We start from the raw sequence: 11,114 nt of genomic DNA on the forward strand, positions 1-11,114 counted from the left end.
TTCAAAAAAAAATCCTTATTTCATGTAATGCCTCTATAGACCCTTGTATTTGTTGTGGAGTGGATGCAAACAACATCTGCATGTCATCTTGAAGACTGTCTTGCCATACCTGAAATACATGCTGTGCCAGTTATTGAAGAATGCTGATTGTAGGGCAATATAGAAGTGTATGTCTTCCCACCACATCCCAGTCATGCTCAATGGATTACAAATCAGGGGATTGGGCATGCCAATTAAGGATATGTACATTCCTAAAGGCATTTGTAGTGTGAACAGGGTGTGGGTTTTGCAGTATCCTGCAGGAATCTGCCATTTGGTTTCTGGTCGTGGAGGGTATGACAACCGGGTTTACTATTCTTGCCATATACTGGTGAGCATTCAGCCTCCTATCAACAGTTACTGAATAGAACATGTTATCATACACACTAGCTCCCCACACCAGGCTTCCCTAAGTTGAAGGGGTAAAGGTCTGGAGAATTGCTGCTTCCTGTAACCTGTCACCCTGTCGCCTACAGATGTCTTTAAGAGTCGATGTGACCGCAACAAACAGAAGTGAAACTCGTCACTGAATACTGCAGAATGCCACTCAGTGTTGCAGTTGACTCCGCCACTATACCGTGCACGACTGTGTCATCTGAGGTAAAGGACGCTCGGCATCTCGAGATTTCAACCGGTCGTCCAGTAATACGTTCCCAGCAGTTTGTTGTGACTGAATTCTAATTAGCAGTAACTGGAAACATGGGCACAAAAAATGGTCCAGCAGACTTATTTTGATATGCAGTGTGTACTCCACCACCAGACAATATTTTATTAAAGGGACCAAGAAAGTCATCAGGTGATTAAAAAGCAGTAACCATTGTGGCTGATAGTCTCAGCCGTATCTTGTGCTGACTTGGTAGCAGAACCCTCAATTTACCTTCGTAACCAATCGAGGAGTATTTCACGAAAGACTGAAGTTTGTAGTACTAACACCTATATATAAAACAGGACATAAGCAACTGACTTCCAATTATAGACAGATCTCCCTTCGTCACATATTCTCAAAATTTTCTAAGTAAGTAGCTTACAACAATATGCCGAACTATCTTTATTAAAATACTCTCTTGACAACAGCTCAGTTTGGAAGACATCATGTTTACGTCAGTGACTGTTAAACTTTTTATTTCCACTATTACAATTTCGGTCTTAGGCCATTATCAAGTGCAGACGTTTTGGCTTTAAGCCGTGTCAACTTTATACACGCTGACACATTTATATGTCGTCGTCATTTGCTGTTATATACATTCGTAACGCTGCTAAGTAGTGCGAGCACGTGTCCATATATTGACAATTCCTTGATGCTTCAGAATGTCCTGCATCAACCAGTTATGCTATAAATTTCTTTTTTTCTAGTTTGCTTCAGTACTTCCTTGTTAGTTATTTGATCTACCCCTCTAATCTTCAGCATTCTTCAATAGCACCACAATTCGAAAGCAGCTATTCTCTTCATGTCTGAACTGTATATTATTCAAATTTCAATTCCGTACAAGACTACACTTCAGACTAAGACCTTCAGAAAATACTTCTAAACACATTTACATACCAAGTTAACAAATTCTCTATTTTCAGATATGATTTTCTTGCTGTAGTCAGTCTGTATTTTATGCCCCCTCTACTTTGGCCATCATCAGTTAATTTGCTGCCCATATAGTAAAACTTCTATTACTTTTAGTGTCTCATTTGCTAATCTAATTCCTTCACTGTCATCTGATCTGAATCTGCTAAATCCCATTATCCTTGTTTCGCATTTATCAGTGTTCATCTTATAATCTCTTTTCAAGAGAATGTCAGTTCTGTTCAATTGCTCTTCCAACTGGGCTGCCTGTGACAGAATTACAGTGTCATCGGCAAATTGCAAAGTTTTTATTTATACTCCATTAACTTTATTTCCTTCTCCAAATTTTTCTTTGGTTTTATTTATTACCTTCCTTTAATATATGTTCTAAGGTTAGGTGCCTAGTGTGTTTGTTCTTTTCTGCAGTATTCCCCAAGGCCTTGTTTTCATTTGGGTCTTTCAGTACTTTGTCAAATTCCTCCTGCAGCGCCGTATCTCCCATCTCGTCTTCATTTATTTCCTCTTCCCTTTCTGTGAGCCTCGAAGTTAGTTTCCGTTGTAGAGCCCTTCCCACTTCTCACATTCACTTATTTATTTTGTACTGGCTTTCCATCTGAGCTCTTGACACTTATACAGTTGCTTGTTTTATCTCCAATGGTCTCTCTAACATCGATATAGATGGTATCATTCTTCCCCTAGTTATAAATGCTTCGACAGCCTCGCATTTGTCCTCTAGCCATTCCTGCGTTAGCATTTTGCACTTTCTGCCATTCTCATTTTTTATACATCTGGCATTTGCTGCATGTTTATATTTTCTCCTTTCACAGCACAAGATGCACTGAATTTAATTGAGGAATTGAAAATTCTGTTAGGGAAAATAAAATGGTTAGGAATGAAAGGTCTTCCCCTTGCATGCATGGAGTCATATTTTAAGAACAGAAAATATGGGGTTACATTAGCAAATGGTACAACAGGAATAAAATTAAATTGAGAGTGGGAAATCATTGAATATGGTGTACCACAAGGCTCAGTGCGTGGCCCACTCCTGTAGGTGGTCTACATAAATAATTGACTCGGTGCGTCGGATGACTTCAAAAATTGTAATGTATGTCAATGACATAAGTATACTGATTAAGGGCCAAAACACATCCATACCAGACACAGCCAGAAGAATAATGAAATTGGCTAACAACTGGTCCACAGCTAACAGATTAACCTTAAATCATGCAAATAAATGAAAATGACTTAGGCCCACAGGTACAAGAAATGGAGATCAGCGTTGTACATTGGTTAAGGTTCCACGTGTGAAGTTCCTAGGAATCCACGCGGATAATAAACTGTGGCCGTACCAGCGTGATGTGAATAAGTTAACCAAAAAGCTCAGTTCTTCTTGCTTTGCTTTTATAAATCTCTTTTTAACTGTGTTGTCCTGCAGGTAGGATTAATAGCATACTTTGCAGACTTTCACTTAGTTCTGCCCTGTGACGTAATCTTCTCAGGCACTGCAGCTGAAGTGAAAAAAGTGGTTATTCCACAGAAGTGTGCAATAGGAATATTGTACAAAAGTGGTACCGAGCAGCTTCCAGCACCCTCGTCAGTGGCCCAGGAAAACTTAACAAGTAGATGCCAATTTATGTATTATCTAATAGTATTTCTTTATTTAAGTTTCTACTGATTATTTGTTATTTCTAATTAGTATTTGGCTTATTGGACCATCTGCAGTAAACAACTGATTAACATTTGCAAGGGACAATAGTTCTTAGGCAACCAAACATTATAAGCAAAGATGCAATCCCCTTCACAGAATGTTGTACACCAAACTCGTTTTTTAACACAATGGACAATATTAAACACAGTAAATAACTAAACTAAACAATATGACAGTGAGAGTAGTGTGTTTATATCTTGCAGTTGCAGCTGTAGCAGTTATAAAGCTAAGTACTGACAAAGTTGTTTGTGCACTGTTTTACAGTTACTAAACTTAATAGTTTTCAGCAGCTTTTCATGCTGTTTGTGGCGAAATAATGATTTAATAAACATTTGGAAACGTTCGCTCGCTGTGTTTTTTTAGAGTTTTCTGTGCGTTGAAGTCGTTAGTAAATCTTGTGCTTTACTTTTCAGCTGACTTTTCTTATTGTTTCTAGTGAAATATTTCAGTAAAATTTTCATTTAGTGTTTTAACTTCGCTGAGTGTTCCAGTGGCCACTTGAATTTTTGGTTTTAGCTAATAATTTTGTGACGTTTTGTTGGTATTGGTATTAGTTGTGGTTTAGTAGTATAATAGAAGTAGTTGCTTTTTTAGTAGACAGAGAATTTCGAGGCCGCTATTGTTAGTTCTATAAATCGTTCTACTGGTGTAACTGAACTTAGGTAACGTAGACATATAGTTTTTCTCAGTAACTGTAAAATTTTACTAGGAGTGAGAAGTGTGGGATCTGTCGTAGGTTTGTGAGTAGTGGGTTACAGTGTGGGAAGTATTTTCATTGGGGGGGGGGAATGCAGTGGGGAAGCCAGTGGGCATTCTAGTGAGATCCTCTCCTGGGAACGCAGAATCTGTAGTAGAAATAAGTTGATAGAGGAGCAGGAGTGTAAGATCTGTGCCCTTCAGGTGCAGTTACAACGTGCAAAGGAGGAACTAGATAGGTTGAGGAGGGCGAAGGGTGATGGGGAATGGGAACTGGCAGTTGGCAAGAAGGCAGCTACGAGGAGGTATTCAGACGGGTATACTTTGTTTATATGCAGTAGAGTTGAGTGGAGAGGAGCCTCATGTAGCTGTATGTGTAGGGAACATGCAGCAGTCTTCAGTAGTTAGGAGGCCTAGGTAAGTTCCAAAGTCTAACAGAAAGAAGAAGGTTCTGCTGCTAGGTGGTTCACACGGTAGAGGTGTGAGCCGACAGTTGCAGGAAGTTTTGGGGATTGAGTATCGGGTCATCAGCATTGTGAAACCTATTGCAGGGTTGGCTCAGGTGACTGAAAGCATTGGGGATATATGTAAGAATTTTACGAAGGAGGATCAGGTAGTGGTAGTGGGTGGAACCAGGGAACAGTCACGGTAGGGACGGGGAATACGATGTAGGTGGTGACCGGGTAAGGATAGCTACTCAAACTGGTGGCACTAATTTGCAATTTGTGCAATTGTTTCAGCGTCATATCGGCCTCGTCTTAATGTGGCCGTTAGGTGCGTTAACGTGGGGCCTGAGGGGTGCTCGTGGCAGAGGGCGTGGGTTACATTTCAGAGGTGGCAGTTCAGTCTATCAATAGACTGGGTTCCCCTAGGCATGGCCTGCAGCTCAATAGGTATGGGGAGGGGATGCTGGCAAAGCTTGTAGGTTACAGCGTAGTGGCTGGTGGTGGGATCACTCATGGAAAAATTCCTATAGTAGTTGGTGTTAGAACTGCACAGTTTTTAGATTGAAGTCAGCTGGTAGGTATACCTGCTTAAAGTTAAGTCCCTCTAACTAAGGGCTCACCTCCAGAGGACGTCATGTTTCCAAGTAGAGAAGGAATTTGCATATTTCATCAGAATATAAGAAGTATTAGAGATAACATCGGAAGTTCACTGAGGCTTTTTGCGGATGATGCTGTGGTATATCGAGAGGTTGTAACAATGTAAAATTGTACTGAAATGCAGGAGGATCTGCAACGAATTGACGCACGGTGCAGGGAATGGCAATTGAATCTCAATGTAGACAAGTGTAATGTGCTGCGAATACATAGAAAGAAAGATCCTTTATCATTTAGCTACAATATAGCAGGTCAGCAACTGGAAGCAGTTAATTCCATAAATTATCTGGGAGTAGGCATTAGGAGTGATTTAAAATGGAACGATCATATAAAGTTGATTGTCGGTAAAGCAGATGCCAGACAGATTCATTGGAAGAATCCTAAGGAAATGCAATCTGAAAACAAAGGAAGTAGGTTACAGTACACTTGTTCGCCCACTGCTCGAATACTGCTCAGCAGTGTGGGATCCGTACCCGATAGGGTCGATAGAGGAGATGGAGAGGATCCGACGGAGAGCAGCGCGCTTCGTTACAGGATCATTTAGTAATCGCGAAAGCGTTACGGAGATGATAGATAAACTCCAGTGGAAGACTCTGCAGGAGAGACACTCAGTAGCTCGGTACGGGCTTTTGTTGAAGTTTTGAGAGCATACCTTCACCGAGGAGTCGAGCAGTATATTGCTCCCTCCTACGTATATCTCGCGAAGAGACCGTGAGGATAAAATCAGAGAGGTTAGAGCCCACACAGAGGCATACTGACAATCTTTCTTTCGACGAACAATACCAGGCTGGAATAGAAGGGAGAACCGATAGAAGTACTCTAGGTACCCACCGCCAGGTGGCTTGCAGAGTATGGATGTAGATAGATGGGGAACTGCTTATAGATGTTAACTCTGAAATTATTGGTATATCGGAGCACCACTTAAATAATGTGACAGTTCAGAGGCTTCCTTTACCAGGATACAAATTAGCTGGCTGTTTTTCAAGCAATTCCTTGCGGGGTGGGGGAGTGGCTATGTATGTAAAAACACAGTATTCCATGTGAGTCCATAGACATATCATGACACTGCACTGAACAGATAGTTGAATGTTGTGCAGGGGCAGTTGAATTTAGTGAAACTAAACTTCTAATTGTTTGTCTCCTAACTCTGACTTCACAGCATTTCTGCTCAAGCTAGAGAGGGTTCTTGATTCACTTTGTACGAGGTACCAAAAATTAGTTGTATGTGGTGACTCCAATATTAATTTTGTACATGATTGTGCAAGAATAAGGATGTTGATAGATCTCCTAAATTCATATTATCTGATGCAAACTGTGTTTTTTCCAACTATGGTGCAGGGGAACAGTAGCACAGTCATAGACAATATTTTTATTCATTCTTCCTTACTAGATGGGCATTCTATTAGTAAAAGGATGAATGGCCTTTCAGACTGTGATGCACAAATTTTAACACAAAGTGGCTTTTGTACTCAAACAGATGCCACATGTAATTACAAACTATGTAGGAAAGTTAACCCAACAGAAATATAGAGTTTTTTAAATGTCGTCAAGGAATAAGTGTGGCAGGATGTTTATAGTACCAATAACATAGATGATAATTATAATGCTTTCTTTAACACGTTTCTCATGCTCTTTGGTAGTTGCTTTCCATTAGAATGTTCTAAACGGGGTACTAGCGGTAATGGGCAGCCTGGGTGGCTGACTAGTGGGATAAGGATATCATGTAGAACAAAGCGGGAATTATATCAAAATGTCAGAAGTAATCACAATCAGTCTACAGTAGCCCATTACAAACAGTACTGTTAGGTGCTTAAAATGTTATTAGGAAGGCAAAGAGTATGTGGTATGCAAATAGAATAGCTAATTCACAGGATAAAATTAAACCAAATGGTCAGTTTGAAGGAGCTTTCTGGTCAGCAACACAAGGTCGACAATATAAAGTCAGTTCGTAGTAAAAATATTTCTGTTACTAATAAATCAGATTATTTACAGTAGTTAAAAATCATTTTCTGAGCATTGCTGGGGAATTAAATAAAAATTTAGTTTCTACAGGGAATCATATAACTTTCTTGTCAAATGCTTTTCTGAGATTGATGTCTGAACTGGTCCTCTACGATACAGACAAGGGAGAGGACTCAATAATTAAATCACTGAAGACTAATGACTCTCATGGATATGGTGGAGTGGCTAGCAAATATTAAAGTACCGTGCTGAACATGTTAGCCCTGTATTTAGCCGAATTTGTAATTTTTCCTCTAGCAATGGTCAGTTTCCTGACCAATTAAAGTACTCAGTAGTAAAGCTGCTTTATAAAAAGGGAGAAAGGGATAACGTAGACAATTTTAGACCTATTTCTATGCAATCAGTGTTTGCTAAAGTTATCGAGAAGACTGTGTATGATAGGATAATTGATCATTTTGTACACTGCTGGCCATTAAAATTGTTACACCACGAAGATGACCTGCTACAGACGCGAAATTTAACCGACGAGAAGATGCTGTGATATGCAAATGATTAGCTTTTCAGAGCATTCACACAGGGTTGGCGCCGGGGGCGACACCTACAACGTGCTGACATGAGGAAAGTTTCCAACCGATTTCTCATACACAAACAGCAGTTGACCGGCATTGCCTGGTGCAACGTTGTTGTGATTCCTCGGGTAAGGAGGAGAGATGCGTACCATCACGTTTCCGACTTTGATAAAGGTCGGATTGTAGCCTATCGCGATTGCGGTTTATCGTATCGCGACATTGCCGCTCGCGTCGGTCGAGATCCGATGACTGTTAGCAGAATATGGAATCGGTGGGTTCAGGAGGGTAATACGGAACGCCGTGCTGGATCCCAACGGCCTCGTATCACTAGCAGTCGAGATGACAGGCATCTCATCCGCACGGATGTAACGGATCGTGCAGCCACGTCTCGATCCCTGAGTCAACAGATGGGGACGTTTGCAAGACAACAAACATCTGCACGAACAGTTCGACGACGTTTGCAGCAGCATGGAGCATCAGCTCGGAGACAATGGCTGCCGTTACCCTTGACGCTGCATCACAGACAGGAGCGCCTGCGGTGGTGCACTCGACGACGAACCTGGGTGCACGAATGGGAAAATGTCATTTTTTCAGATGAATCCAGGTTCTGTTTACAGCATCACGATGGTCGAAACCGTGTTTGGCGACATCGCGGTAAATGCTCGTTGTAAGCGTGCATTCGTCATCGCCATACTGCCGTATCACCCGGCGTGATGGTATGGAGTGCCATTGGTTACACGTCTCGGTCACCTCTTGTTCGCGCTGACGGCACTTTGAACAGTGGACGTTACATTTCAGATGTGTTACGACCCGTGGCTCTACCCTTCACTAGACCCCTGCGAAACCCTACATTTCAGCAGGATAATGCACGACCTCACGTTGCAGGTCCTGTACGGACCATTATGGATACAGAAAATGTTCGACTGCTGCCCTGGCCAGCACATTCTCCAGATCTCTCACCAAATGAAAACGTCTGGTCAATGGTGGCCGAGCAACTGGCTCGTCACAATGCGCCAGTCACTACTCTCGATGAACTGTGGTATCGTGTTGAAGCTTCATGGGCAGCTGTGCCTGTACACGCCATCCGAGCTCTGTTTGACTGAATGCCCAGGCGTATCGAGGCCGTTATTACGGCCAGATGTAGTTGTTCTGGGTACTGATTTCTCAGGATCTATGCACCACAGTTGCGTGAAAATGTAATCACATGTCAGTTCTAGTATAATATATTTGTCCAATGAATACTCGTTTATCATTTGCATTTCTTCTAGATGTAGCAAATTTAATGCCCAGCAGTGTATTATATAATTTGCTGTCAAATTTAAAGTTTGGCTTTAGAAGTCGTTTAACAACTGAAAATTCTATATTCTCTTGTCTCTGTGATGTGCCAGATGGGCTAAACAAAAGGTTTCTAACGCTAGGCATATATTTTGATTTAACTAAGACATTTGATTGTGTTGATAGGAAATATTACTCCAGGAGTTGGACCATTACGGAACAGAGGGAGTAGCCCACACCTCGTTCACCTATTTAGCAACATAGAGAAAATGGTCATTATTCACAATGTTGAGAATGACTGTGATGTGGGGTCTGAGTGGGGTACGGTCAAGTGGGGGGGTGCCCCAGGGATCAGTGTTGGGGCCGCTCCTGTTCCTTATTTATATAAATGATATACCCTCTAGTATTACGGGTAACTCTAAAATATTTCTGTTTGCTGATGACGCTAGCTTGGTAGTAAAGGATGTTGTGTGCAACATTGGCTCGGTTTCAAATAGTGTAGTTCATGACCTAAGTTCATGGCCTGTAGGAAACATACTAACGCTAAATCACAGTGAGACTCAGTTTTTACAGTTTCTAACACAAAATTCAACAAAATCTGAAGGTTTAACTTCACAGAATGGGCATATGATTAGTGAAACTGAACAGTTCAAATTTCTAGGCGTTCAGGTAGATAGTAAACTGTGGTGGAAAGCCCACGTTCAGGATCTTGTTCAAAGACTTAATGCTGCCATTTTTACTATCCAAACGGTATCTGAAGTGAGTGACCGTTCGGCACGAAAATTAATTTACTTTGCTTCTTTTCATTCGCTTATGTCGTATGGTATTATATTTTGGGGTAACTCTTCCCATTCTGAGAGGATATTTTTGCCTCAGAAATCGGCAGTTCAGGCAATGAGTGGTTTAAGTTCACGACCTCTTGTCGACCTCTGTTCACGAGTCTTGGGGCCTGCATTTGGATCGGACTTCCTTAACTTTGGTGCAAAAAGGTGTGCAGTATACTGAAGCATCCATTTGCAATAAGCTACCACTAGAGTTCAAAAATCTTAGCAGTAATCCAAGCGTTTTCAAATCGAAACTGAAGAGTTTCCTCGTGGATGACTCCTACTCTGTCGAGGATTTCGTAGAAGAATTAAGCTGATTCTTGTTGTATTGTTGTTTGCGTTTACTTAAACTTATGGCTTGACTTTTTTTGGTTTCGTAAACATTTTATTTTTATCTGTTATTATTTTTATGTTGTAATTTCATGTACTGACATGTTCCATGACCTTGGAGATTTGCTCTTCAATTTGGTCCTACGGAACTTGACGTGTAAATAAAAAATAAATGCAGATCATATGGTTGTAAAGCGAAAGCTTGCGAATTCGTGACGTTGTTTGAGAAACTGTCAGACTAAGCACTCTTCATTTATGTTGTGCACCAGACCGATTTTTTAACTTTGTAAATGCAATACATAATTTATATATATATATATATATATATAATATAAATTATCAGGAGAAAGAAAACTGGCATTCTACGGATCGGAGCGTGGAATGTCAGATCCCTTAATCGGGCAGGTAGGTTAGAAAATTTAAAAAGGGAAATGGATAGGTTAAAGTTAGATATAGTGGGAATTAGTGAAGTTCGGTGGCAGGTGATTACAGGGTTATAAATACAAAATCAAATAGGGGTAATGCAGGAGTAGGTTTAATAATGAATAGGAAAATAGGAATGCAGGTTAGCTGCTACAAACAGCATAGTGAACGCATTATTGTGGCCAAGATAGACACGAAGCCCACGCCTACTACAGTAGTACAAGTTTATATGCCAACTAGCTCTGCAGATGATGAAGAAATTGATGAAATGTATGACGAGATAAAAGAAATTATTCAGGTAGTGAAGGGAGACGAAAATTTAATAGTCATGGGTGACTGGAATTCGAGAGTAGGAAAAGGGAGAGAAGGAAACATAGTAAGTGAATATGGATTGGGGGGAAGAAATGAAAGAGGAAGCCGCCTTGTAGAATTTTGCACAGAGCATAACTTAATCATAGCTAACACTTGGTTCAAGAATCATAAAAGAAGGTTGTATACCTGGAAGAATCCTGGAGATACCAAAAGGTATCAGATAGATTATATAATGGTAAGACAGAGATTTAGGAACCAAGTTTTAAATTGTAAGACATTTCCATGGGCAGATGTGGATTTTGACCACAATCTATTGGTTAT

This window comes from Schistocerca nitens, chromosome 11 (genome assembly GCF_023898315.1).
Source record: "Schistocerca nitens isolate TAMUIC-IGC-003100 chromosome 11, iqSchNite1.1, whole genome shotgun sequence".
In the NCBI taxonomy this organism is placed as follows: Eukaryota; Metazoa; Arthropoda; class Insecta; order Orthoptera; family Acrididae; genus Schistocerca; species Schistocerca nitens.